At 41.5% G+C, this 28,000-nt stretch overlaps 1 long non-coding RNA gene across 2 annotated transcripts in view; it reads right to left on the bottom strand.

Moving 5' to 3' along the window:
- Positions 1–8: 8 nt before the first annotated feature.
- LOC128096084 (uncharacterized) overlaps positions 9–28,000 on the bottom strand; it is an 89,227-nt gene continuing 61,235 nt past the window's right edge. For both annotated transcript variants that reach the window (XR_008213528.1, XR_008213527.1), the window contains 2 exons: positions 7,896–7,946; positions 9–2,519 (listed from right to left, as the gene is read on the bottom strand). This is a non-coding gene — a long non-coding RNA (uncharacterized LOC128096084). The remainder of the gene's footprint in view (positions 2,520–7,895; positions 7,947–28,000) is intronic.

The following is a 28,000-nucleotide window of genomic DNA, read 5'->3' as shown; positions in this document are numbered from 1 at the left end:
GCAAAGGTGTTAAGTTTTACATATAATTATGAATACTAATTTGAAAACAAATTCTTGTCATTAAATAATAGGTATGTAATTGCAGATTGAAATTATTCAATGTACAAGAATAACGATTATATTTCCTTTTTCAAAATATGGGGGGAAAGTGGTAAAATTTTTAAAATCCAGCATAAAATTACAAGAAAAATTACAATTAAAAAGATTAGCTATGATAAATTATAGAAAGAGGTAAATATTTCTAATAACAATACAAACAAGGTTTTTAAGATTTGTTATTATTATTTGCATATGTGTGTGTGTGTGTGTGTGTGTGTGTGTGTGTGTGCACCTAAGTGCAGGTGCCCATGGAGGCCAGAGGAGCTGGAATCTAATCATAGGTGGGTGTGAGCTGCCTGATGTGGGAGCTGAGAACTGAACTTTGGTCCTCTAGAAAAGCAATACATTCTCTAGCCACTAAGGCATCTCTAGTTACTATTATTTCATATTTGTACAAGAATTGCAACTGACTAAACTTCTAAAGTTAGAATGACACCCCAGATTCCACGGAGTGAGCTAATACTTTTTTTAAAATCAGTCTGACAGCTGAGAAATGAAATTTTATCGTGGTTTATTATTTACATTTTCTTGATTCTTAACGAGGATGATTGCCTTTTCCTATATTAACCTGACGTTTTGTGTTCCTCTTCTGTAAAATACCTAGGGCGTTTTGCCCATTTTACTATTTTTAAAGCTTCAGTTTCTGTATATTTATGGAAGTTCTTTATATATTCTGAATACTAGTCCTTTGTTCCATGCAACAGTTAAGAGGTAAGATACATTGGTAAATGTCACAATACTTGTTTGTCAGCAGCCAGAACTGCGTGTTACATGAATAAAAACCAGGAACTGAACCTTTAAACTATGCTTTGTTCAGAGAGCTGAAGACAAAGGCAGTGGATTAGCATACTAAAGATCTATTTTCCATCCCATCTCTAGAAAACAGTTTCTACAGAGAAATCAAGGCAGCCAATGACTCCAAAGTATGTCTGGGCCTTCCTGGTCAGGAGGTGAGTCTCAACCCTGAGATTCATGGTGCTCGGACTCTCCTTACTTCACCTCCTTCTCTGTGCAGGGGTGGGGTTTCCACACACCACAGCCACTGAGCCTGAAAACTTTATCCTGCATTTTCTCCAAAAGGTTTAAAAGTTCTGTCTTTTACATTGAAGTCTCTGATCCATTTGAAATTGACTTTCTGTAATGCTGTGAGGGAGAGATGTATTTTCAGTTTTTGCTATTAATTAAGGGATTTTTTTCAGCTCTCTTCTCCAAGGTGTCCAGCATGAATGATCTCCTCATGTTTCCTCCTCAGACAGCCTTTCCCCACAGTGGCCCAGAAGCTCTCTGCTCACAGTCTCTGTCATCAACATTGTCTTTGCTCTCCATTGATTTATTTCCATTTTCATCTGCTTCTGTTCTAGATATACTTTTTATTAAAAAAAATCACATTTAAGGTTTCATATTTCATAAATGTTATCCCCTGGTCAGTAGGTATTTCTTTGTACCATGCAGTTTTAAAAAATATAATACCTAGGCCTTTGATTCTTGGATATCATTTATTTCTGAGGACTAGGGGCAAGTTTTACCTCTCTCCTCTCTTCCTCACAGACTTTGGAAGGGGTCATCCTCTACAAAGTGGTGGTTTGATCATAATCACATTCAAGATTTGAGGACCAGACATGACACATACCCCCAAACAACCCTGACGGTTGGCATGATACAAATAGGGCTGATGTTTGCATTGTTTATACTGTGGAGCCCCCAAAGTGTTGATGATTAAAGGGTGGCAGGCCCAGCAGCAGGTACCAGGCTCCAGTGAGCATGACAGGTGCTGCAGTATAGTGAGTGGGTCCTGAGGTCTGCTCATGGCAGTTCAGACTTACATCCTAGAGTGGATGGATGGTAACACTCAGGTCAGGACATGTCAGGGTCCCAAGGACTTGTCTTCTGAGCTAGGACAGGTGCTTGGAATGGTTCACAGCAGAACTAGGCTTCCAGTCCTGGGAAATCTAGCCCAAAGCCTCAGGAGTTGGACCAGAGACTTCTAACAGTCAATTGTATTCAAGGATAGGCAGCATGTTTTCAGGGTCTTATTTCAGGCATGGGAATCTCCTCCCTAGAGAATATATGAGAACTAAGTTCCTCAAAGTCCAAATTCCCTATACCTGCTCACCAACTCCTTTCCCTCAAACAAAACATTCATGGAGGCTCCTTCTTCTAGGTCACATATTTTCTACACATAGGTTGCCCATGTGAGATTCACAGTTGTGCAGTGTTTTCTTCATAAAAGGAAGAGAACACAAGGCTTAGGACAGCTTACTTGATTCCACTGAGAAGGAAGTGATTATAATGACCCAACTGTTGTAGCATTTGAGTGCTGACCCAGAATCCATGCTGGTTGATATAATGCATCCATTCTTTCCTCGTGTATTCATCAATGTTTAGGGAGAGCTCCTCCACATTGAACACTGTGCTATCTTCTGAAAAGAAAGATAAGCTGTGATTTCGGAAATGGGAACAAATAGACTTCCCTACACTAGCTGCTTAGACAGCGTCCAGGTTTTTTAAACAACAAAGACAATTTTTTATATGACAAAGACTCTTTCAGAGCCACAGGAACATGTGTGAAGTAGAAATAATTTCTGTGCTCTGTGGGCCACTACTAGTTGTAAACGGTTGTTTGGTCAACTTTATAAAACCCAGTGCTGCACACAAAAGGTAACCCAGTCACAGATATACTTTGCAAGTACTGAGGTAAGCAGCTGAACCAGAGAATCAGACAGACTCAACTACTGCGATGCAGCCATCATACAGAACTCATCTCTCTGCTAAGCACTTGAAAGACCTGCAGGGTACAGCTAGCAGTATTGCACATAGAACTATGCCACAGCTTTAGAGAAACACTCTTCCTTTCTCTGTACCATATACACATTGGCCCCACTCTTTTTTATTTTCTCAAGTCTTTAATTATATTTGGGGGGAAAACGTATTCTTTCACTTGCAGAACTGACTGTGCTAGTGATGGGAGGCTCCTGCTTTTTTCAAAGTGCTTGTCCATTTGAACACGTTCAGTTTGGGATGCATGTCATTCGGTATTCAGCTTGGAATTAATAAGTGTTGGGGCACAGCGTCCATGACTGAACATTTCCATAATGGATATTATGTCCTTTGGCTCAGCAATCATCTATAAATTAATATTAAACAATAATTTCCAGGCTGCTGAGCACATGGTGAACGTTCATCCTTCATATTCTGGCTTAATATCCTCCTAGCTCTTTTTCTACCCTTGAGATCCAGTAATGTGCCTCATGGGACAATAAAACAACCTTAGGAATTGACACAGTGCATTGAAGAGACAGATCTTCACTGAGTAATTGTGTAGCTCATGTCCATTGGCAGAACCAGAATCTTGCCTCATTATTATGCTTTCTTTCAAACGACTGAAACGGTACCCCCCAAACTCTTCTCTGAGCTGTTCTCTTGGTGGTGGTGGTCTCATCAGATGGTGACATTCTTGAAGAACTAATAATAACTAATTTTAATAGTTATTACAAATGTGTAAAATAACTTGCTTTTTGGAGCATATTGTCACAAGTGGAAAAGGGGTTCCCCAACTATACAGCCATTTATAATGTATTTAAAGCGAAGGTTACTACACAGGGGAGGACAGGTGAGGCTGGCCTCGTTCTGCGGTCTCTGGTAGTCATACACAGGAGGCTAGAGATAGAATTCTTCTAGGGCACCTTTGCTACCCCAGCTCTCATTTTCTTTCTAGCACCGCTGTGAACTTAGAGCTAAGTAGAGGTCAGAGAATATTTAGAGACAGAAGAAATGGCCAAAGAAATTAAAGATCAGGAAAGCATAAAGATGTATGCTACAGATCAACCTTCCCTGATAATTTTCTAGCACTTATATTAATATTTCTTAAAGTAATTCATTTTGTAAGCACAAAATAGTTGGACCTATCCTCCAGATTAATTGAAATTTATAAAGTTAAATGTACAATTTTACAATGAAAAGGCCTGGAAGTGACTATCTTAATACAATGATCAGTCTTCATGTAATTAATGTTGAAGTAACAGATACAATGTAAAGGTCACAATTCCTTCATAATCATTAACCTAACTTCCAGTTTAGAAGAAATATTTGGAGACGGTCATGTGGTTCCATGCCTATAGTCACGGCACTTGGGGGCTGAAGCAGAAGGATTACTGAGGATTCAGAAGGATTACTGAGGATTCCAAGTTAACCTGAGCTATGTTATGAGTTCTAGGTCAAAGAAAAGCAAAAGTAGTTATAGTGCAGAAACCAAGGTGGTTGTTATCCTTGGGATAAAGGTGGCAGGCCCAGCAGTAGGTGCCAGGCATGGCCAGGTGCTGTAGCATAGTGAGTGGGTGCTGAGGTCTGCTCATGGCAGTTCAGATTTACATCCCCGGCTGTGTAGATAATGACACTGTGCCTCCTGAAACGACCAGTAGCTCCTATCTTGGTTAGTTTACCCCCTATAAACAGGTCAGGACATGTCAGGGTCCCAAGGACTCATCTTCTGAGCTAGGACAGGTGCTTGGAGTGGTTCACAGCAGAAACAGGCTTCCAGTCCTGGGAAATCTAGCCCAAAGCCTCAGGAGTTGGACCAGAGACTTCTAACAGCCAGTTGTATTCAAGGATAGGCAGCATGTTTTCAGGGTCATATTTCAGGCATGGGAATCTCCTCCCTAGAGAATATGTGAGAACCAAGTCCCCCAAAGTCCAAGTCCTGCCGCTGACTATACCTGCTCACCAACTCCTTTCCCTCAAACAAAACGTTCATGGCGGCTCCTTCTTCTAGGTCACACATTTTCTACACATAGGTTGCCCGTGTGAGATTCATAGTTGTGCAGTGTTTTCTTCATAAAAGGAAGAGAACACAAGGCTTAAGACCCAGTTCAACTGAGAAGGAAATGATTCTAATGACCCGTTTATAGCCTCACTCTGCACTTGAGTGCTGACCCAGAGTCCACGCTGGTTGATATCATGCACCCATTCTTTCCTTTTGTATTTATTCAATATTTAAGGATAACTCCTCCACACTATACACTGTGCTAGCCTCCTGTTTTTGTTTGTTTGTTTGTTTGTTTATTAATTTGGTTTTGTGTTGTATGATATTTTGTTTGTGTTCTGACAAATAAAGTTTGCCTGGAGATCAGAGGGTAGAGCTACCCACTAGTTAACCATAGAGGCCAGGAAGTGGTGGCACACACCTTTAATCTCAGCACTCAGGAGGAGGAAGCAGGAAGATCAGGAGTTCAAGGCCACCCTGGGTTACAAGAAATTGAACCAGTCTAAAAGAGAAACAGGACCTGGCTGTGATGTTGCCTTTAATCCCAGTACTGGAGAGGTGGAGACAGTGATATAAAGTGGGTGGAGACAGGATCCTTGCCCCCATTTAGCCTGAGGATTCATAGAGGTAAGAAGTTTCTAGTGGCTGCTGTTCTGCTTCTCTGATCTCCAGTCAAGCTTTATTTGTCAGAACACAAACAAAATATTGTACAACAATTTTGGTTTATGAACTGGGTTCAAACAACAATTTTTCAAATATGTTGTTCATTCTGTCACTTTATTTCCTACTAATAGCACTATAAATTTTGCTAAAAGCAGCCAGAAATACCCAGGCCACACCATGCTGCCATGAAATTTTCTCTCTTAGAAACTTGTGTACCACCTTTAAGCTTAATGTCCCACAGAGTCTCAAGACGGCAGTGACATGTTTTCTGAGACAGTGTGAGCATCCTGCATACAGGCTGGAGTGAGTGCTGATGCTTCTGTGGGTTTGGTTAGCAAAATCCACACAGATTAAATTCGTGATTTGTGCACTTCCTTGTGTGTGTGGCTACATGTCATTAAAAAGGTTTACATTACTCCAAAGAAGTCTATGTTCATGAGAGAAAGTCAAGAAATGGTTCATTTCTCTTCCCTTGAGTGAATTAACCATGTATTCAGGAATGATAGTCTTATAGCCAAATTATAGTGTACTTTCTGATCCCTACATTCTTTGAGGTGAGAAAGTTATGTAAAAAAAAAAAAACCCTCATTATCTAAGAGATCAATGAATTTAAGATTTCTGTTTTTAAAGGTTATTATCTAATACCACTGCTTGAATATATGGCGATTCTGTTTCATGACAATGACTGCCAACTATGATTCCAGTACAACGAATTAGAAAGAATGGAAACTAACATTGAATGTGCACTGTATGAATTTATATTACAGCTTTAAGAGCCAACTTGCCAAAAGGTATTTTGATATTTGACAAATGCCATACCCAACTGAGAATAAGCCATTATACATTTTGACATTTTCTTTATTATTACATTGTGTACTATTTTGTGTGTTGGGCATTATATCAAGATAGGACTTAAATGTCAGCAAAACAACTGATATCTGCTATCAAGACAAAAATATTGTTTATATGCTTAGAACCCTTTTCTGAATAACCTCACCAAATACAAATGGTGTTCTCTAGCTTCCTGGTTGTCTGTTGACACAGTTATCAGATTACAACCCTAGGAGGAGGCCTATACAACACAGGAAGTTATCATTATCTTTGTTTTACAATGAGTAAGCCTGATTATGATTAAATTATGTGAATGACAACAAGAAGTTGTTCAATGTTACCAATGTTTAGGCTGGCTTGTGCTTACCTCAAATGTTACTGTGTCCTATATACTGGATATGGTAGTATAAGATATACTGTTTGCCCTGTTGGATTTTTGGTATTTCTTTAGGGGAATTATTTTCTATTCCCTCTCCCATTCTTTGGGACTAGGAATGTTTATCCCATGCCATTGTATCTTGGAAATATGTTAAGTTGGTTTTTATTTATTATAGGGACCCACAGTTGAGTTTCCCTTGAGCTTCAGAGGAGATTTTGGGTTTGACCTTTTGAGAACTCCTGGAATAGAATTATTTAGGGGCATTTTCAGGTGGACTGACTGACTGCATTTTGCACCATGAGATACACATGAGCTGAGCCAGCAAGGAAGGAGTCTCTTGATCAGTACCAACTTGATTTATTTATATCCTGTGACCAATGTGTGTGTGGTATCTTTGGCCATAAGATCTTACCATTAAATCCTGGTGGGCAACAAAGAGCAAAGACAGTTGCCTGTATTGCTTTGAGCATCTCCAGGACATCTCTAAACAACAGCTTGAGGAACTATCCAAAACCTGGCACTGGGCCTTTTATTTGGAAATAAACAAAGAATAATCTTTTATGCTTCCTATGGTTCCTGGGAAAAACATGATCTCCTATGTGGAGTAACTCTAAATATGCACACACACACACACACACACACACACACACACACACACACACACACACACACACAGAGCTTATAAAATAGTATGCTTCCATGGGGCTTCTTCAAACATCCTTAGGACCACCACCACCACCCCTGCCTGCTCTACACTCTCACCCTTCTCCCCACTTACACAAAGTCTGATCAGTGGTAGAAAGAAGCCTGCTTTATCCATCATTCAATCAGTTAGGGACTCGGGTTGATGAGTATTCCAACATTTTCAAAACATGGATTCTTAGATAGCTTTGGGATCAAACTCCATATAGCGGATGGGGAAAGAAAAAGTAGAAGGTCCTACTGGAGGGTCTTATGAGTGGTCCCTACTTTCCTTCTCAGCACACACCGTGGCTCCCATTTAGTTGGATAACCTTACTTAGTTCTAAGGAGGGCTTAGAAATGCAGCGAAGTCAGGAACTGGTCTTTCCTTCCTCCTTCTTCCTTCTCCCCTCTTCTAGTTGTTCTCTTCTTCTTATTCACCACTCCCTCCCAGTCTCAGTCCCTAGCATCACTTTTACTCACCAGCTTCCAAATGGTCTTGTAAGCGTTGGTCCTTAGATTCTGAAGGTATAACTAGGGTGGGGCAAAAAGAAAGAGAGGAGGCATACTCACTAGACTACTTGGTAAAAGAAAATAAACTTAGTTTTTCCATGGCTTACATGCTGTATCTATGCCTACACGGCATACGCAATGAATGTTTTCCTTTTGTTCTCCCAAAGACAGGACCTTCTATATGTTTTTGGTATTTCCCAGTCAATATCAAACTTAGTGTACACATCATAGGCTATCAAGACCTTTTGCACTGTCGTAACCCTTTAATCAGGTTTTTAAATAAGGGAACACAAAATTCATTTATCTAGTTAATAAAGGGTAATTCACTTGCTTATCAATAAGTAAACATACAATTGGTAAATAGGTGAACACACAAATTAATAATAAATAAACAATAAACATAAATATAATAATGAATACATGCATAAAAATAGATAAAATATTTTTATGTTTATTTTTTGAAATAAATTTAATCTCAAGATTCTTGACAGTAGTAATATCAAGAAACATAGAAGAAAATAAAAATCAAGTAATATTACAAGGCATTGTGTGTATGTGTATTCACATGCACACACACATACACACATCAACTCAACAATGCATGAAGAAATATGGACTTTGGCCTTTCCTTTCTGACTTCTTTACTTAGAAAATAACTGGTATCCTAATAATCATATATATATGACTTTATTTATATACATATCTGATTTCAATATATATATATTCTTAGTTTTGATAATCAAAGCACATACCATGTAAACATGAAGACTGGAGTTTGCCTCTCCAGAACCCACTTAATGCCAGGAGGTAGGGTTGGGCCATCTGTAATTCCAGATTTGAAAAAGCAGAGATCTTGAATCCCTGGTGCAAGTTGACTAGCCATACTGGTTATATTACTGTATTCAATTGAAAAACCCTGCCTCAATGACTAAGTGACCAAGGAAGACTCCCAGCCTCAACCTTGGGCATGTGCATGCACATTTTTTATGTACACTGACGCATACATATGCATCCACACGCATGCAAACATGCACACCACACAGATTTATTTTAATGAGTTCAAGAAAGCAAACATTTACTTCGGCTCCCAGTCTGAAAGCCCAGCCCATCAGGGTAGGACAATTAAGACAGCAACAGGAGGTTGAAGCACTGGGTCACCGGGTCTTCACAGCCAGGGATGAGAAAGCAGAGACTGTGCATGATCTGCCAACTTTGAGCTTTTTATGCAGTCCGGAATCGAAGCCTAGGGACAGCTGCCACCCACTATCATGGGGAATCTCCCAACCTCAATTAGCCTAGTCAAGTTTATCCTGAACAAGCAAGCCCAGAAATGAATCTAGTCTAAAGCATCCTTCAGAGGCATCAGGAGAGGCTGCCCTCTAGGCAATTCCAGATCCTTTAAATTGACGATCAACATTACCATCACATAGATAAATGGCTAAAAAGAAACCTTACACTAGAAACACTTTACTGGCCCATTCTTGGGATATTTATGACCTTGTTGTAAGCTTTAGGGATTTGGGTGATTTTAGGTCAGTCCCTGGTGATATTATGAAAGAGCACCTGGTCTCAGACACTGGAAAACAGAATATGTAAATCATCAGCCTATACAATGCCTAAATCAGCAAAATAGCTCCATTTAGTTTGCCTAATGTTTCAAATGAATGCACAGACTAAATCATAGTCTCTACTGAATACTTTTGATGGTATCCTTTAAAGTCTCTAATTAAAACTAAGCTGTGTGCAAGTACTTTCTACCACAATTTGATGCTCACTGGTGCAGGGAAGTGAATAGGTGCCTCTTGAGATCGAGATGACATAATTTTCAGACATAGAATTTTAAAGCAAAAAAGGGCAATCACTACGATCATAAAACAACTATAATCACTTTCTTTAAATGCAAGAAGTTTAGAGTACATCATTTTATTACTTCACGCTGCAAGGATATCAATCAATGGTTATTTAGTCCAGGAAATCAAGCAGAGAATAAGAATTTTCAAAAAGAAATGATTCAACTAGAAGAGTTAGATCTACATATCACTTTAATGTCCACTTGGAAGAGATTTACACACACAAACACACAAACATACACACACACCACACACACATACCACACCACACACCACTCATGCATACACACACAATTGTCTGCTAAATTCTCTCAATAGAAATTAACTAAATATCTGAAATAGCCTATGGTTAGAAGGTTATACAATTTGAGATGTTTTATGAGAACATTTAGGAGAATACTAAGTAGGAAGAAAATTAACAGTGCTTCTTTGAAAAGCTTTTGGCTGTACAGTCTTTGGCATTTAGCCTTTATATGCCCTTTATAGAACGTGAGGAGAAAGGTCAAACCTTAATGTTTAATCTACAGGTTTATTGTTTACTGGTATTGGAACAAGACAATTTTAGACCCCAAGACATACATGAAGACAAGTGGAATTGAAACTTTGACACTAGAATTTATAGAATGGACTCATGGACAAAATGTCATTAACAGAAGTTCATTTAGATATGCACACAGACAATAACACGTTACCCACATTACCTTTTACATACATACTCACATATCTATCTAGAACCCACACATTGACCCACAAATGCACATATCATACATACACACACACACACACACACACACACACACACACCACACATACACACACACACCACTTACTTATACACATGTAGAAGTTGTACAACCATCTCTTGCATGTACATCCACCAGATAGACATACAGAACCACAAACACATTTCTATACACAATAATTTGTTAGCCCAAGAGACGGAATTACCTAGTTGGTTTATCTTATCTTTTAGCAGGGACACATATAACAGACACACAGAGAGATATACACATCCCTTCACTTAAGTGATTTATTCTAAAAGTTACAAATTCCAATTCTATATGTAAACTATACCATAGTCACACAGAGACATACTACACACATATCTTTCTACATGCAAACCATTCCATAGACACAATTAGTATTCAGAAAAGTAATCATCTGGGGCAGTAGTGGCACACACACACCTTCACAGTAACCAACACCTCTCTACCTGGACTTAAGACCTGCTCAATAGAAGGGAAAACATCTCTGGTACTGGAAACCTAGACCACTACTCAGGGGTAGTAAAGTTATGGATCTTGGGAAGAACCCACAACCACTACTTTACTAAACCAGTATAATTCCTACTGTAATCTACCTGTTTGTCCTCACCCCTTATCAAGGAAATTTCTCTTTGAAACAAACTGAGACCATTACAGAAAATGACAACCAATCAAAATGTAGAGTTGTGGAGCCTGGTTCCAATGAATATATATACAAAACAACTTTTGCATCTGAAGCTCAAGGAACATTATGGAAAGGAGGGTGAAAATATTGTAGCAGCCAGAGGATCAGGGAATTTGCTGTTAAACTGTGTCTCCTAGTAATGTGAGAAGCTGTACCCATAAAGTCTCACCAGCGTGTCCAAACATAAACCTAACAAGGACAACAACATGCCAAAATGTATGGCATGGCCCTTGAGTCCTCAACTCAACACAAAGAACTTCAGCTAACTAAGGAATGCTTAGAGTGAGAGAAATAGGCTTCCCTGGGGAAAAGAACACCAATAGGTTATCCAGTACCAAATGGCCAGCTCTGAAAATATACATAAATTCGCCATACTCTTATGTACAATAAACTCAAAAGAAATAAAACATCTGGAAACAAACCTAACCAAGAAGTTGAAAGAGCTCTATAATGAAAACTTTAAATCTCTGAGGAAAAAGATTGAGGAAGATGCTAGAAAATGGAAAGGCTTCCCATGCTCCTGAGTTGATAGAATTAAAATTAATATTATAAAAAAATGGCCATTCTACAAGAAGCAGTTTACATTTTCAGTGCAATCCCAATCAAAACTCCCATAGCATTCTTTACAGAAATATACACAGAAGAAAATAGAATCTTTAACAAATGGTGCTGGGAAATTGGATGTCTATATGCAAAAAATAAAAGTAGACCTTTATATATCACCTTGCACAAAAGTTAACTCCAATTGTATCAGAGACCTCAATTTGAAACCTGAAACTTTGAAACTGCTCGGAAAAAACATAGGCAGTATCATCCAAGATTTAAGAGTAGGAAAACTTTCTGAATAGGGTTCCATTTGCCCAGGAATTAAGGCCAACCATAGACAGATGAGATTGCATAAAATCAAAACAGTTTCTGTTCAGCTAAAGAAGCGATCAAGTGAAGAGTAACCCCACAGAGTGGAAGAGAAAATGGTACACTGAACACATAAGGAACTAAAAACAAAGAGTCAAAACAACAATGCAATAACCCTATTAAGGACAGGCTATGGATCCGAACAGAGAGTTCTCAACAGAAGAAATAAAAATAAATAAGCAGTGTCTCAAAAAATGTTCATCATTCTTAGTAGTCAAGGAAATGCAAACCAAAATAACTTTGAGATTTCATCTCGTCCCAGTCAGAACGGCTAAGGTATTCAGAACAACCAACAACAAATACTAGAAAGTGTGTGAGCAAAGGGGAACCCTCATTCACGGTTGGTGGAACTGCAAATTTGTGTGGCCACTCTGGAAATCAGTGTGGAGAATCCTCAAAAAGCTAGAAATAAATCCACCGTATGACCTGGCTTTACCACCCCTCCGCATATGTCCTACTCCACAGACACTTGTTCAGCCATGCTCATTGTCACTCTGTTCACAATAGGAACAGCTAGGAAATTAAAATTAAAATAACCCAAACGCCCTTCAGCTGATGATGGATAATAAAAATATGGTATGCATTTGTATTGTAAATGTAATACTATTTGTAGAGCAAAATAGAGTCAAAAAGTTTACTGGTATATGGATGAAACTAGAAGTACTGTATTAAGTGAGGTAATCCAGAAGCAGAAAAGCAACTGTTCTTGCTCACATGTGGATCCTAGCTCCAAATCTTTAGATGTGAGTATATAACCTAGAGTAACCACAGAAGCCAGGAAAAGAGAAAGGGACCATGAGGAAGGAAATAGAGGGCAATAGTAGGCCAGAGATGTTATTGAGTTAGTGGGGGATGGGTAATTTGGGAGCATGGAAGCAGGCTGTTACAGAAGGAGAGGGATGGATAAACTATTTTTTAAAAAACATAAAGAATCATTTTATATTGAGTTAAAATTATATTTAATACATGTATATGTATTCATATGTATATAGCTTAAATGAAGTTATTCCACTTGGGGTGATAATACTTCTCCTGAGAACCATAGACTAATAAAGACCTCAGTACCAGACATGAGAAACCCCTTTTCAAGCTGTTGGTAAGGGGAGTATAGAAGACTCCCCAAACAGTGGAGGTTATTGCTATTGCCCTTGGCTGCTTTCTAGAGGTCGAAGGTAAGTTTGTATTGCTGACCACACCACATACTTTGGACACAGGACTCAGAGGAATCAAGCTGGATCTGACCTGAATGCTTCTCCTTGGGGACTAACTCTCATAGTACTGGAAAGTGCTATGCAAGCTGCCAAAGGAAGAAAGCATGCAATAGTCCTGCCCACCTGCAACATCTATGAACCACTGTAATGACAACCACAGCAAGAAAATCCTAAAAGTACAATAGTGACACTTATATTTTAGTAGTGACCAATAGTTTTCTAATGGAATGTAAGGCCCATGCAAAAGAAGGCAAATCATTCCTGATATTGTAAACCTAGTCGAGCACTTATGGCTGGTGAGATCACAATTCTCAAGGGAGAATTAATTAATGCCACCTTCCTAAACCAGTATAATTCCTACCTGAATTCTAGGTATTTATCCTCCTTCCCAGAGTTAAGTCTAGCTCTCATCCCTCATCAAAGAAGCCTAACCTCAGGGACACACCTCCTTCAATAAGATCACACCTCCTAATCCTTCCCAAACAGTTTCACTGACTAGGGAACAAGCATTTAAATATATGAGCCTGTGGAGGCCATACTCATTCAAACCACCACACTGAGCCTTCAAAAGCAACACAAGGTTCTCTCTATCTCTCTCTATATCTCACCATCTTATGGATAAGACATAAACTCTCAACTACTGCTCCAGCACCATGCCTGCCTGCCTACCACCAACCTCCCCACCATAATGCTCATAGACTGACCCTTTGAAATTTCTAGCAAGCTCCCAATTAAATGCTTTCTCTTCTAAGTTGCCTTAGTCATGTGTCTCTTCACAACAGTAGAACAGTGACTAAGACATTAGGGATTATTGCAGAAGAGGGGTTTGAAAGAATGTAAGGGCCAGAGGGTCAGGAAATGTGTAAAATGGTCCCTTTTAGATAAAACACAGGGATGCTACAGCCACGAAATCTCAACAATATGGCTGCTTAAATAAGATCTGACCAACGACAATACTAGTTGACATGCCAGTATGAATAAGGAAAACTGCATGGGACTCCAACTCTAGATGGAGAGTAATTAAAGACTTCTGAGAGAAGAAGAATCTCTTTTCCCCTAAATGATGACCCTCCTAAATTACTATCAAGTGGTCAGCTCTAAAAAATATACATACAAGGAAGACTAAAAGGACTCAGTAGGTTTTATTCATATATTTACTCACGCATATATGAAACATTAATAATTAAAGAATGAGGCCATGAATTTGAAAGGGAGTCAAAGGAGGAGACATGGGGGAGAGGAAATGAAGGAAATGATGTCACTGTATTTTAATTAGATGAAAAAATATTTAAAAGAAAAATGTTTTTGTTTATTTTTTATTTTTTAATTTTAGAAAAAGTTTTTTTTTCATGTTACATATCAATCTGGGTTCCCCTGCCCTTCCCTTCTCCCACCCCCCTCACTTACCCCCATCTCACCCTTCATCCCATCCCCCATCCACTCCTCAGAGAGGGTAAGGCCTCCCTTGGGGAGTCAACAAAGTCTGGTATACTAAGTTGAGGCAGGACCAAAGCACTTTCCCCTGTGTCAAGGCTGAGCAAGAGACCCCACCCTAGAGAATGTGTTCCAAAAAGCCATTTCATGTACCTGGGATAAGTCCTGGTCTCACTTCCAGGGGCTCCCCAAACAGATCTAGCCACATAACTGTCACCCACACTCAAAGGGCCTAGTTCAGTCCCATGCATGTTCCCCAGCTGACAGGCCAAAGTCCATGAGCTCCCACCAGCTTGGGCCAGCTGTCTCTGTGGTTTTCCCCATCATGATCTTGACCTCCCTTGCTCTTGTGATCCCTCTTCCCTGTCTTCAACTGAAGTCTAGGAGCTCAGCCCAGTGCTTGGTTGTGGATTACTGCATCTGCTTCCATCAGTTCCTAGATGAAGGTTCTATGATGACAATTGGGATAGTCACTAACCTGATTATAGGGAAAGTAAATTCAGGCACCCTCTCTATTATTGCTAGGAGTCTTAGCTGGTGTCATCCTTGTGGGTTCCTGAGGATTTCCTTAGTACCAGGTTTCTCCCTAACCCCCTAATGGTTTCCTCTACCAAGATCTCTCTTTTTGCTGCCCCTCTCTGTCCCTCCCTCCACTTGGCCATCTCAATCTCTCCTGTCACCATCCCCCATCCCTTCCCTTCTACCCACTCCCAGTTTTTTAAGCACATAAAATAATGGATTTCTGTGACATTTTAGTACATGTATGTCACTACACATTTCTTACAATTCATAAGTTCCATTTCTCTGAAACCAAATAGCTAATGATGATACTACAACTGGAACTCAGGCAGCCCGACTCTAGAGTGTACTCACTACTGGGCTGACCAACTTCTTAAGGGCAGATGCCAGAATAAAAAAGAGAATAACAGGAAATGAACTCTGGCGAACGATGTGCTTCCAACCATTTCATGAAGCCACTTCATCCACTGCTCAGTCACCACGCATTCTTAAACTAAGCTGCATATCTGAATAAACCAAAAACAACTTCAAGAGCAGCTGTATTAGTTTCCTCACTGATGCAACAAAATACCCGACAAAAATCAGCTCCCAGGAGGAGTCCAGAGCTCAGTGGTACAGTCCATTGTGGCAGCAGGAGCTTTGGGGTAGCTGGTCACATTGTATCCACAGTCAAGAAGCAGAGAGCCACAAACTCTTGAGCTCAGCTCACAGTCTCCCTTTTATTCAGCCTTGAACCCCAGTCCATGAAATAGTGCCACCTCATCTAGAGTGGGTCTTCCTTCATCCAGAAATCCCCTTGCAGATATGACCAGAGTTTGGTCTCTGAGATGATTATAGATCCTTTCAAATTGATAATCAACATTAATGAACACAAGTCACCCTTGTCAACTTGATGCACCAACCTGTAACTTTTTAGCCACAATCTTCTATCCCTTCTCTCCTTAGGCTCATGGCTACTTCATCATGCAAAGTGCATTCATTCCAAATTCTAAAGTCCCCAAAGTCTTTAACAGTTCCAACTGTACAAAAGTGTAAGTACAAAGTTTCTTCTGAGTTCCACATGATTCCTTAACTATGAGCCCATATAAACAATTTGCATACTTCCATACACAATGGTTCAGAATTAGCATTCCCTTTGCAAAAGTGAGAAATGGGGCATAGAAAGGAAATATCAGACCAAAGCAAGAGTCAAGCCTAACAGGACAGATACCTGTTAGGTATAGGTCCAGGGATACAGTATTTGAGGCTGTGATGGAACCATTTGGGAGGCAGGGCTTGAGGAGTCTCACCCTTCAGCTATGCCACCCACAGCACACACAGTCTTCCCTTGGGCCGTCTTCACTCTGTCTGTAGCTTTCCTTGGTGGGTGGCCTGTCATTTCTAACACCACGGAGTCTAGACTGCAAATTTAGCCTTCACCATCACAACTTTACACAGTGGTCTCTTAGGGGTTTATTATCCCTAAAACAATAATCCTCATTTCAGGGATTGTAATCCTGCCATGCACTGCTGGGCTCAGTGGCTCTCTGGAATGAACCATGATGCAAAACTCCATGTCCTCCTTAATCTTCCATCTTTCATGTCTACAAAACCAATACCAAATAGATGGCACTGTCAAGTTATGCTGCCTGCTTGGGCTGAACCTTGCCCACATTGGACTAGCGTTGCATCAGTCTTTCTGTGCTAACCCTGGAGCAGGAGGTTTTTAGACTGCTGATTTTTCACCCCTTCAGTGGCACTCTTAATTGAGGCTCTCCCCTTTAAGTGAATTTGCATTTTTCACAAGACAGAGCCTTTAATGGGCGTGGTCCTGCCCTCAGCATACCATTCTTGTGACAGAGCACCATATTTCTTTTCTTTCTTTCTTTCTTTCTTTCTTTCTTTCTTTCTTTCTTTCTTTCTTTCTTTCTTTCTTTCTTTTTCCTTCCTTCTTTCCTTCCTTCCTCCCTCCCTCCCTCCCTCCCTCCCTTCCTCCCTCCCTTCCTTCCTTCCTTCCTTTTTTCTTTTTTTGAGACAGGGTTTCTCTGTGTAGTTTGCAGCCTTTCCTGGAACTCACTCTGTAGCCCAGGCTGGCCTCGAACTCACAGAGATCCTCCTGGCTCTGCCTCCCGAGTGCTGGGATTCTAAAGGCGTGCGCCAACACCGCGCGGCACCATATTTCTTTTTAATAATGTGAATCTCTTCCACAGTTGCAGATGCTTTCAAAGCTGCCCCATCTGTAACTTTAAACTCACTCACGCACTTTTCTTAACAAAATGCACATTCTTTCCATATCTTTCTGCTCTACTTCTCATTCTCTCTTACTGTCGTTCCAGATAAACACAATGAGCAGTGTGGTGGTCTGAACGAAAATGACTCCCAAAGGGAGGGGCACTATTAGGGGGCGTGGCTTTGATGGAGGAAGTGTGTCACTGTGGAGGCGGGCTTTGAGGTCTCCTTTGCTTAAGCTTCGCTCAGTGTCACAGTCACAGTTGCCTGTAAGATGTAGGACTTTGAGCTATTCCTCCAACATGCTCGCCTGCATGCCACCATCCTTCTCCTCATGATGATAATGGACTGAACCTCTGAAACTGTAAGCGAGCCACCCCAATTAAATGTTTTCCTTATGTGAGTGGCCACGGTCATGATGTCTCTTCCCAACTATAGAAACCCTAAGATAAGCAGTAACCAAGTTGAAGCCTGAATGCTATCCTGTTTGGAAACTTCCTCTAGTAAACAAGTCAGCCCATTTCCTGAATTGAGCCTCACTCAGATTTTCAGGACATGGGGAGAATACCTTGGCTTACTGCGATCATACCGTAGGAAATTCTTTAGTCCAGTCCCTGATAGAGTCCTTGTTTCCCTCTGAAATCTCACACGCCAGGCTGCCTCTATGTGTATGTGTCTTCCAAATTCCCATCACTGCAGTGCAGTCAGCCCTGCTTACAGCATTCTAGGACTTTCCTACTACGAAGTTCCAAACTCTTCCACAGTCCTCCCGTTTGTCAATTCCAAATTCCCAACAACTGCACAGTCAGGGTTATCACAGCAGCAGCCCCACTTCTCTGTATTAGTTTTCTCATTGCTGAGACAAAACGCCTGGAAACAGCAACTTGCATGGGGAAGGGTGTTTATTTTGGCTCATAGTTTGATAACAAAATCTGTGAGAGTGAGGAAGACCTGCTGGAAGGAGCTGGAGGCAGCTGGTCACACTAGATCTATAGTTAAGAAGCAGAGAGAGAGAGAGAGAGAGGAATGCTGGGGGAATGGCACTGCCCACACTGTCTTCTACCTCAGTTAACCTTACCTAGACACTCCCTCACACACATTCCCAGAGGTTACCTCTTATGTGATTCTCAACTCTGGCAAAACCCATAAAACGAAATGGTGGTTTCTGATTAGAAGGCAAAACCTTTCAGCGTACAATCACACCATTCAAAATTTAAAAAAAAAAAAAAAAGACAGCAGCAGCCCAAGAATAGAGCATTTAGGAGGAAAAACACAAGCTAAAAGACAAAAGAGTAGAGTTGGGAGAGAACAGGAAGAGTAAAGGTGTAGACAGAGGCACAGACAGAGGTGTAGACAGACAGAGGCATAGACAGTGAGGACCTGAGTGAAGGCGAGGGCAGCAAAGGAATGAAGGCTATAGCTGGAACAGCAGAGCTCAAGGCTTTGGTTTTATTGTGCTCCCTTGAGGAAATCAGAGGACTTAAAAGGGACAGATCCCTGTCCAGCAATGACAGCCCACCAGCAATAACTTGGGATGATGGACATGTTTGGTGTTAGCATTGCTGTGTTGTCACTATAAGTCACATGCCATGAGTGAACCTTGAAATATGGCAAGCATAAATGAGAAGCTGAATTTGTAATTGCATTTAAGCTTAATGAATACAAGTGTAAATAGCTACATGGTTCTTATCAGACAGTGAAAGTGTATGTCTTTCAAGTGCAAATGTCCCAAGGACTTCTCTATAAAAACCATATTCCACAGGGCCCTTGCTTTTTCTATGTGCTGACCAATATACAAATGTCCAAACTCAATATTGAGTCATCGAGGGAAGTGTCTTTATAATCTGCTCATTAAAGATCATTCATATGTTGAAAACATAACCCTAACTGTAGAATGTGAGATGATTCGGTTCAAATGATGCCTTTAGCAAGGGTCCTAACCTAATCTGGCTGGTGTTTTTATAAAAAAATTAAATGTGAGGGGCTGGAGTGACCGCTCAGTGGTAAGAGTGTGCACTGCTCTTTTTAGAGGGACTGAGTTTGGTTCCCAGTCCTGAAGTCAGGTGGTTCATAACTGCCTGTAACTCCAGCTTCAGGGAATCCAAGGCCTTGGGCCTCCAGGGGTACCTGCACTCATGTGCACATACCCACATACAAACACACACAAATAATTAAAAATAGAAACTAATCTTTAAAAAGAGATGGCATTTGATCATTAAGAGACGCCAGGGATGTTGATGTGTGAAGGAAAAAGGAAGGAGGGACCATCTGCCTCCCACAAGAGACAGCTCCGAGAAGCAAACCTTCCCTTAGAACTGTAAGGAAATTAATTTCTGTTGTTTAAGTCACCCAATCTACAGTATTTTTGTTAACACAACCATAGAAAATTATAATTGTAAGCTAGTTAATATAGCATAATACATAGCTGAAATTTTAATACTAAGTTAAATGCTTTTAGAATCTAATATTTTTTCCTAATTTCTCTCCTCCTCCTCCATCACTACCACCTTCTAATAAAAGAATTTATTTCTTGGCCAGCTCCTCCAAACTGAGAACTCACAATCACCACTGATGATAAGGCTCAGAATCTTGTGGTGGCAGCATTTAGAGGAGGGAACAAATTATAAACTGCAATTACCTGCTGTTAAGAATTATTTTTACATCCTGTGCAATTTAAATTCTAAAAGCCATATTACTGACAGTTAAGTGGTAGTTCCCGATGAAGAATGACAGGCTTTAAAATGTCACTCCTCCATGCAAGATTGAAGGGGAATTTCTGGTTGCTGGGCCCCGGTTTGGTGCTGTGAAGGTCAGCATTAAGTAGGGCATTTGCATATCATCTGGGGCTTCCAAGCATTGCATATTACCTATTCGAGAGCACAAGGGCCAGCTCTTCCAAACAACTGTTAGCAGATAGGGTGAGTGTGGGGAGGAGAGCCAGGCTCTCCCTGTTTTTATTGTCACCAAAATAGGTCATCATCTTTTGTCCCCTCCACTTTCTTAAGATGAGTGTTGTTTTCACTCATATTTTGTTTTTTGTGATACGCTCCAGTCCTTACATGATTGCTAGGCATCATGTGACCTACAGCAGCACCTGGAATCCTGAGGGCATCAGAGTGTTACAGTAAGACCATGTTTTTGTTGCAATGTGGGGAGTATTCATAGATTACCCACTTCAACAGAAATGTTCTATAAATTAGAACAAATGCTACGTATTTATCAGCAACCGATAAAAAGGCAAATCTTACCAAATAGACTTGAAATGGTCTAAACTTATTTACAGAAACTCAGAGATCTTAACAGAAACCTATTTCCATTTTTCATTATCTTACTAATAGGAAGCTTAATTAGGAGCATTTTTCTTAAGAAAACCCTCATTGGGAAGCAGTGTAAAAACGGACTTTTCTCTAAGATGAAATTGTGGAGTTGGCAAAATAAGTTTTCCCCTGTGTTACTGCTCTCAGACAGTGTGGGGTCGGGAAGGCCCTGAGTGCTTTGGACATTCAGGTCTCTTTCTGCATTAACGTTTAACTAGAAGGAACCTATGCTTTCTACATTTTTGGTTACTAAGCAACTCTTGTGAATATATCAATGGATTATAATGGAAGTTCATAACCTTTCTAGGCATCTTTTTGACAGGGTTGCAGATTAAAAGTGAATGCGAATTATTTGGTTCAACAGTACAGTATTACATGTGTGTGTGTGTGTGTGTGTGTGTGTGTGTGTGTGTGCGCATGTGTGCATGTCTCCATGTGTGCCTGAGTGTGTGCATGTGAATATCTGTGTGTGTTTGGCTCCTCCTACTTCTTGATGGTTCCTTTGTTTTCTCTGAAATATTCCAAACAAAGGCATCTAATCTCCCTACTTGTATGAAAGCTTTGTTTTGATGGGGGATTTGTTAGTTTGGAAAACAGCAATTGGATGTGAAGTATTCTACTGTGGGCAGTCACCGCACACATTGTAATATACCATTTGCATGAATCTGAAACTACAAATATGTTTGCTATATTTTGGATTTATACATTTCAAGTTTTATTGCCTTTCCAGAATATTATCTGTTTAAATTTTCACTGTGTATATTCATTGCATATGGTGCTGTGTTCCTTAAGGTTATCTCCATACAAGTGTGTATTTTCCATTAAGCATATTTCCCCCAGTACTCCTTCTCTTGCCCCCATTAGCCCTTTTTGTTCCCCTAGACAGTTTTTCTTCTATTCATGTCATATATACATGCATAATTTTATGTACTTATACATAATCTATGGATCAAAATTGAGAAAAAAAACCACTTGTCTTGCTGGAACTGGCTTAATATGATTACCTCTACTTGCGTCCATTTTCCTGCAATTGGCATAACCTCATTTTTCCTTATGGCTGAAAACAATTCCATTATGTGGATACACTGCATTTTCTTTACCCAGTGATGTATTGTTGGGCAACTTGGGTGGTTCCATAGCTTAGCTCTTATAAATAGTGCTGTAGTAAATAACAGTGTACAACTGTCTCTGTGATACATTACATTGAAGTCATTTGGGTAAACCCCGGAGTGGTAGAGCTAGGTCATATAGGATTTATTTTTAGACTTTCTAAATGCTCCCAGCTTCATTTCCACAGTAGCTGGACTCGTTTGCCTTGCCACCATTGCCTCCAGGGGTGTATAGAGAGTTCCCGTTGTCTCGATCCTTGCCGGTATCTGCTGGTTTGCTGAGTAAATGAAACTAGGGTAAGATGGTGCCCGGCATTTTTTTGTTTGTCTGGTTGGTTGGTTTTTCTGTAAACTTAACACAAGCTAGAGTTATCTGAAAAAGAGAAGCACAAACGAACGGTACCTCCATAAGACTGGCCTGTATGCAAGCCTGTGGGGCGTTCTCTCCATTAGTGATGGATGAGGGAGGGCCCAGCACATGTGGGTGGTGCCATCCCTGGGCAGGTGGTCCTAGGGTGTGTAGGAAAACAGGCTGACCGTGTCAAGAGGAGCGAACCAGGAAGCAGCACTTCTCTATGGCTTCGGCCTCAGCTTCTGCCCCCAGGTTCCTGCCTTGACTTCCTGTCTTACTTCTCTGGAAGATAGACTGACAACAAGTTGTAAACTCAAATAAACCCTTTCTTCCCCAAGTTGCTTTTGGTTTTGGTATTTTATCACAGCAATAGAAACCAGTTATTGATCGGATCATTTGATTTCTGGTTGTTTAGTTTTTGAAATTTTTTTTGTTTTACATAAAATCTTCTTTCAGATGTATGGCTATCAAAGATTTCTTTCATTCCATAGGCCAACTCTACACTTGATTATCTATTTCCTTTGCTGGGAAGAAGCTTTTCAAATACATGAGGTCCTGTTTATCAATTGTTGTCATTATTTCCTGAATGATCAGAGTCTTATTCAAAAAGTTCTTGCTTAAGCCCTTGTCTTGAAGTGTTTGTCCCTATTTTTTTCTACTAACAGTTCAGTTTCTGACGTACATTAAAGCCCTTGGTCCATTTGTAGTTGATTTTTGTGCATGGTGATATGTAGAGATACACTTTCATTCTTCTGTGTGCAGATAATCCATTTCGCCAGCATCATTTGCTGAAGAGGCTGTCTTTTCTCTACGGTGCATTTTTGGCATCTTTGTGAAAAGTCAGTTGGCTGTAGCTGTGTGGGTTTAGATATGACCCTCTGTGCCGTTCGTCGATATGTCTGTGTCTGTGCTGATGCCGTGCAGTTTCTGCTACTGTAACGTTGTGGTCTAAGTTGAAACCAGGTAGGGTGACTCCTCCAGCATTTTTTATTGCTTTTGCTTACGATAGCCTCGGCTGTCTGGGTGCTTCCATATGTATTTTAGGATTTTTAAAGGAACATTTCTGTAAAGAATGACATTGCAATTTAGATGAGGATTTCATTGCTCTATAGATTACTTTTGGTAATATAGTCATTTTTTTTTTTCCAACATTGATTCTTCCAGTCTATGAGCATGGGAGGTCTTTCCATTTTCGATGTCTTCTTCAACTTCTTTCTTCAGGTTTTGAAGTTTTTATTTTAGAGGCCTTCTGTCTTGATATGTTTTATTCCAAGAGCCTTTTGTTGTTATTGGTTTTCCCTTCCTCCCTTCCTCTTCCCCTGTCTCGATGAGACCATTGTAAATGGGAAAGAATGGTTTCTCTCACAGTATGTTTGTTGCTGGTATGTAGGAAGGCTACTGATTTTTAAATCTCCACATTGTATGCTGCCACTCTGCAGAAAGTGTTGACCACAACTGTGAGTTTTGTTGTTACTGTTTTTACAGTATCCGACAGTTTATTTCTGCTTGGTACAAGGCACAGTTACAGGACCACAGAAGCTCAGTGGTCCTGTACCTCAGAAGAGGGGACTATTTCCAGGTCCCCTAGTATCTGTTGCCTGCTAGCTTATTTACGGGGTGGGCAGTATGGGGCAGGTGAGGCTAGTGGGCAGGGCTTCTGCCTAGCACCACAAAAACCTGGCCTGCCTCATGGTTCTGTTAGATCAGGACAAGTCTGGCATAGGCCTGGCCAGATTGGCTGACTGGGTGTTTCCCTACAGTTGTCAAAGCCGGGCCACCAGTGATCATGATGTGGAGGCCTGGGGGAATACTGCCAAATGTTCAGGGGACTCCAGCACTGTAGCCATGAATGGGAGAGTGAATTTCCAAAAAAAAAACCTGGCACACTACTGGCCAGGGCCAACCCTGGGGAGCCACAGGTGTTGGGGCAGGATGTACCTTGGATATTCAGCACTTCTGTATGATGTATGGTCTGTTGATGGACAAGGATCACAGGCAGTCTTGGTGGTAACCATGGGTGATCACAAAAAAGCTGCTGGGAGTGGGAGTGGCTGTCTTGATTCAAATCTGGTAGGCTGTAGAGACCTCAAGAATGACCACTGGTGTGACCCACAGTCATGGGTACCAGGAATGGGGGAGGGTGCTCCTTGACTGATCTGTAGTCAGATGCACGTCAGTAGACACCAAAGAGTTTTTCAAAGGAGTTTTCAAGTTCTTTTATACATGGAATCATATCATCTGCAATTAAAACTACTTTGACAGCTTCCTTCCCTGTCTGTATCCTTTTTGTTCCTTCTGTTGTCTCAGTGCTCTGGTTCAGACTAGCCCTGGGAAGTTGGCTGGTTGTCCAGCACCTTGGATGATTTCCTTCCTGTTGAGTGGGCCTTAGGTCCAATTAGACAGGTGTTGTTGACCACCTTAGGGGTGTTTTGCTGTGCTCACCATTGTGGTGGTTCTGAGGTGCCATTGCTGGCTGCTTCCCTTCTCTGCAAGCTTACAGAGCCTTTTCCCATACTATGAGAGCTAGGCCTCAGGGAATAGGCTTACTGGTCAGGTCCAGCTCGGATCCACCGAGTTCTGTGTGCAACATTTCTGATGTTTTCAGCAATATGGAATTAGCTTCAACCCCTGGGAGGGAGGAAGCAAGGTTAATAACAAATATATTGTTTGGGAAGTCTCTTGGTCTTCACTGACCCACAGCTTGAAATGGGGTTGCTTAATGCCTGATTGTTAGTTAGTCTTTGGCTCTTGGGGCAACATGGTTGGTCCAGGTAGAGTAACTTCATTTAAATTATATGTGTATATATGTACACATTCCTTGTGGAGCTTTGTGTTACCCTTAGTATTATTTTCTCCTCTTCCTGCCCTCTCCTATGTGGGCCTCCTTTCCCCCTCTACAATTAATGATCCCCCCTCAGTGACCTTGCCACAGCCATCCAAGGCTCCTATTGCCATTGAAGGCCATGTGGATGCCCAGGATCTAGGCTCAGACTTGGGGCCATGTTGGGGCTCGAGGGCCATGCTGCTGCTGGGTCCATGCTGATCTGAGTGACCTGCACTGCCAAGCAGGGTCATGGTGACATCTGGGCCTAGGCTGTTTCAAGGACCATGTCTGGGTCCATGGTCCAACCACAACTGGGGTCTATATTGATGTCCATGGCCCGTAGTGCCACTGAGGGCCGTGTGGACATCAGGGACCTCCACCTAAGGCCACATTAGTGTCTGAGGGTTGAGCCTCTGCTGGGGTCACATAGATCTGAGTATCCTGCATTGCCACCTAGGGTCATAGTTTCATCCATACCTGGGCTGCTGCCAGGGGCCATGTCTGGCCTTGCCATAGCTGTGGTCTATGTTGATGTCTGTGGCTCTGACTACCACCTAAAGCAGTAAGGATGGGGCTGCACAGAGTTGGCCCTGTCCCTCACTGACTGCAGCACTCAGGAGAACTGGCCCTGCCCCTCACCACTGCAGCACTTGGGAGAGCAGGCCTTGAACCTCCCCAAGACAGTGCACTTGAGCTGTCCTTGCTGGTGTGGGTGTGGGTGAGCCATCCCTGAAGACGTGAGAGTGGGAGAGTTAACCCCATGGTCTGCCACATGGTGGCGTGGGCAAGGGCAAGATACCACCTTTGCTGCTTATCACCTACTGCAGGCAGGAAAAGCTAGTCCCTGGGTCATGAGTAGGAGAGCTGATCCTCACTGGCTTCAGCACTCGGATGAATGGGCCCTGCATCTCACCCTGGCAGCACAGCAGAACTGACCCAGTTGATGGCGGTGCAGGTGATTTGGAGCCTTGAAGGCGCAATGGAGATCTGACCCTACCCGTATGGTAGAGTGGGTGAGGGAGAGATGCCTTCCCTTTTCCCCACCCCTCCACTTCCTGCCCCCCCCCCCCACTGGCAGCAGCACTCAGGAGAGCGGGCCCTGTACCTCACCCTGGCAGCACAGTAGAGTTGACCTTGTTAGAGAGGCACAGGTGAGCTGGCCCAGAGGGCAGGAGAGCAGGAGGATTGATCCTGCTCCCCCCATCTGCCATGTGTGAGGAAAAATATGTCCTCCCTCCCCTCCCCTCTTGCCACTTGAGGCAGGCGAGAGAGCTGGTCCAGGGTGTCACAACAGTGGGAGAGCTGGACCTGCCCCTCACCAGCTATAGCACATGGTAGAGCAGGCCCTGCACCCTGCCTGGACAGCACATTAGAGCTGACCCTGTTCATGGAAGTGCAAGTAAGCCAGGCCTGTGGGAGTGAGAGCAGGAGAGCTGCCCAGGCCCTTCCTTCCTATGCCATGGGGTGGCAAAGGTAAGGGAAATATGCCCCCCCCCCCCGCCTTTTTGCCACCTGTAACAGGCCGAAGAGCTGGCCTCTGAGGTGGGAGAGCTGGCCTCTGGGACATGAGAAGAGAAGAGCTGGCCCCCCGGGTCACAAGAGTTTCATTGGTCTACATGTCTATTTTTGTGCCAGTAGTACTGTGGTTTTATTATTGCGGCTTTGTAATATAATCTCCACATCTGCAGTGGTAATTCCTCCAACATTATTCTTCTTGCTCAGGATTGCTTTGCTATCCAGGGTATTTTGTATTCCAAATGAATAATAATATATTATTTCTGTGGAGAATGAGACAGAGATTTTTGACTAGGATTGCATTAAATTTATAAGTAGCTTTTGGTAGAATGTCCATTTTCATGCTGTTAATATACCAGTCCACAAGCATAGCATGCCTCTTCCATTCCAGTGTCTTTCTCAGTCTCTTCTACAGAGATGCAAAGTATTCATAGTAGGTCTTTTACCTCCTTGGTGAGGTGTATCCCTAGATATTTTATTTTCTCTGAGGCCATTGTGAGCTGAGAGAGTGTGTGAGTATGACCTCTTTCTCAGCATGCTTGTTGGTGGTGTTTAGAGAAGCTATCAATTTTTGTAAGTTGATTTTGTATCCTACTACTTTACTAAAATTATCAATCATTTCTAGAAGTTTTTGGTAGAATTTAGGGGATCACTTATGTATAACACCATGGTACCTGCAAATAGGGAGTATGGCTTTTTCTTCTTCTACCTGTGTCCCTATGATTTCTGTCTCTTGACTTGTTGCTGTGGCTAGTGCTTTGAGCACAGTATTGAAAAACAGTGGCATTAGTGACCTTCCCTGTCGCATTCCTTGTTTCAATGGGATTATTTCAAGTTTTGCTCCATATAGGGTGGTGGCTGTGGGTTTGACATATAAAGCCTTTATTATGTTGAGGTATGTTCACTCCAATTCTGTTCTCTCTAGGACTTTGTTCTTGAAGGTATGTTGGACTTTGCCAAAGAATTTTTCTGTATCTATGAGATGATCATGTGATTTTATCATTAAATCAATTCATATGATTTATTACATTTATTGACTTATGTATGTTGAACATTCCCTGCATCTTTGGGATAAAGCCAACTTATTTACGATAGATAATCTTTTTGACATGTGCTGGTATTCTCTTTGCAAGTATTTTATTTAGGATTTTTCAATGTATGTTCATCAGTGGTACTAGCCTGTAGTTTTCTTTTTTGTTGTGTCTTTATGAGTAATGCTGAATTTGTAGAAGGAGTTTGAAGAGTTTCTTCTGTCTGTCTGTCTGTCTGTGTCTCTCTCTGTTTCTGTCTCTCTCTGTCTCTCTCTGTCTCTCTGTCTGTCTGTCTGTCTCACACACACACACACACACACACACACACACACACACACACA

Source organism: Peromyscus californicus, unplaced genomic scaffold (assembly GCF_007827085.1).
Source record: "Peromyscus californicus insignis strain IS unplaced genomic scaffold, ASM782708v3 Scaffold_5__1_contigs__length_169319896, whole genome shotgun sequence".
Lineage (NCBI taxonomy): Eukaryota > Metazoa > Chordata > Mammalia > Rodentia > Cricetidae > Peromyscus > Peromyscus californicus.
The sequence above is the reverse complement of the archived record's forward strand: the minus strand, read 5'-3'. Positions and strand labels throughout refer to the sequence as shown.